Source organism: Bos taurus, chromosome 1, assembly GCF_002263795.3.
Source record: "Bos taurus isolate L1 Dominette 01449 registration number 42190680 breed Hereford chromosome 1, ARS-UCD2.0, whole genome shotgun sequence".
Taxonomy (NCBI): domain Eukaryota; kingdom Metazoa; phylum Chordata; class Mammalia; order Artiodactyla; family Bovidae; genus Bos; species Bos taurus.
The window spans coordinates 116,500,581-116,502,766 of NC_037328.1; the positions used below are offsets into that span (position 1 = coordinate 116,500,581).

The window sequence follows — 2,186 nt, forward strand, 5'->3', positions numbered from 1 at the left end:
AGGGATAATATGTGCCCTGCTTACCATCTAGACTTTGGAAAGGAGTCGACTATGTAAACACATTCTAGTAACACAAAACATTTAACACAAAAGTGTTAAAATACTCTAGAGCAAAAACGACTTCTGATTCTCTGATTTTTTTAGGAAGAGGGATTTTTCTAGACAGCAGTCTCATGCTCCATCTTTAGCATGCTAACTTCCAGGTGGAGTGAATTTACCTAGTTGAAGAGCTCAAAATAAAGTATCAGGCAGGCTGCTCCCCTTCTTTTGAGAGCAGGCATGAAGAGGTTCACGTTCTGAATCTCCTTCAAGGTTACAGGAGCCGGTCTCCAGGCAAAGGCCTTCAGTTTTGAGGATGGCTTATGACTTCTGTAGTCTCACATGAACTCAACTGGGAAAAGGTAGGAATTAAGTCCCTAATTCTATGGATCTGTACTAGCAGACACACAACTATGTCCCTTTCTAATAGCCAAGAAGCTGACTTTAATCTTGTATCTACCTGAAACATTTGCTTCTATCTCATCTTTTTAAAGAACACTGGCAGAAAGAAAAAAAAAATTACTCTTTATTGTGCCCATTCAAATGCTAATAAAAGCTAAAGTATTAATTTTTGCAACATTACTTCCATTTGTTGCTATTACAGTCCGCATCTGTGTTCAGTCATAATCCCTTCTCTTTCCTTGAATCACTGATATCTGTGAAATAACTATAATGGTTTTCAGAGTCCAAGATTTAACTTGCATTTTTTTTTATCATGTGGCATGTAAACTCAATTAAGCAAACATTTTTATGTGGCTACTAAGTGTCTGACAAGCATTAGACTTGGGGGATCAAAAGAATAGTGTTCTTAAAACAATGCTTGTATCCTGGTTGTTTTTTATCAAATTTTCTTTGTGGGAACTCGTTTTATGTTCTGATGTTAGAAATGTTAATGGGGAAAAACAGCATCAAAGGCCTGATGATTGTGTTTGTTTAATATAAGACAGATATTCTTTTCTTGCTGCAAAAATCTTTATGGTTTCTATTTGGTCTAAGCCTCGGGAGAATGCTCCAAGGTGGTTAAAAAGCTGCCAAGTGGCTGCAGAGAGGAGGCTTCAGGCAGAAGTCCTTATACCAGAGAGACTCTTCAAAGGCCCCTGGGCTCCAAGCCTCTTAGTTGTGGTTGTGGGTGAGGCTTTAGAAGAGATTCTTGCCCAGCCTGCGGAGGTTGGTCAGTTGGTCACCCATCTTCTGGATGAGTTTCATCTCCTCACCTAGGAAGTGGCTCTCCAGGAAGTCACAGAGGTAGGGAGTCTGTACGGGCAGAACTCAGGCCATGCAGATCCCAAAGGGCCTACTTCAGGTTCCTCTCCAAAAGAAGAGAGGTTTCCATAGTATCCTGTGTTTTACCCCACTCATCTTGAGATGGCTTCTGTGTGTCATGGGACAGGGTGCAGCCGCTGTACTGGTTTTGGATTTTCAAGAGACGCTGGGTGCCTTCATGCTCCTCCTCGTCCAATTCATGGAAAAAGTGGCCCACACCCTACACAGCCACATTGTCAAGGTTGAAATAGAAGCCCAAAGAGAGGGAGGTGTAGGAGGCCTGCAGATGCATGTTGATCAGGCGGCTATGACAGTGGCCTCTACCTTGGTGTAATAATTCCTATGAATGTGGGAGCTCATGGTTGATCAGTAATAAGAATTTAAGCTCAAAAAATGGTGTTGACTTGGCCCAGTGATTGAGGACAGCTGAGTGGCTGATTCTGAAAGTTGCGACTAGAAGAATATAGTTGGAGGATAATCGGAGGCTGGAGTAAGGGGTGTCCCTGGGTATGTTCTATCCAAGCACTGTTGAAGCAAGAGACAGATCCACAGGATCTGTGAATGCAATGTCTCTTTTTTCACCTTTATATTCCAGTGTATAACCCAAAGATTTAGATTTCTCATTCCAATTAGGCTGTAATCTTAAAGTTTATTTTACTATTACTTGCTTGTGAAATGAGATATCTAATCATTAGTAATCATTATAACATCAATATTTAAGTGAGAGAATAAAAGCAAAATGAAATAAACAAGCAAACAAAAACAGTTCAGGTTCTTTTCATTAAGAAAATGGCATCAGGTGGTCTTTTTATTTTGGCAGCACTACATGTCGTGTGGGATCTTAGTTCCCCAATCAGGGATGAATCCACACTCCCTTCTTGGAA

The 2,186-nt window shown here is 40.8% G+C and overlaps 1 pseudogene; it reads right to left on the bottom strand.

The window, feature by feature from the left end:
* Window positions 1-1,070: 1,070 nt before the first annotated feature.
* On the bottom strand, window positions 1,071-1,662 carry LOC112448263 (ferritin light chain-like; annotated as a pseudogene).
* Window positions 1,663-2,186: the final 524 nt, after the last annotated feature.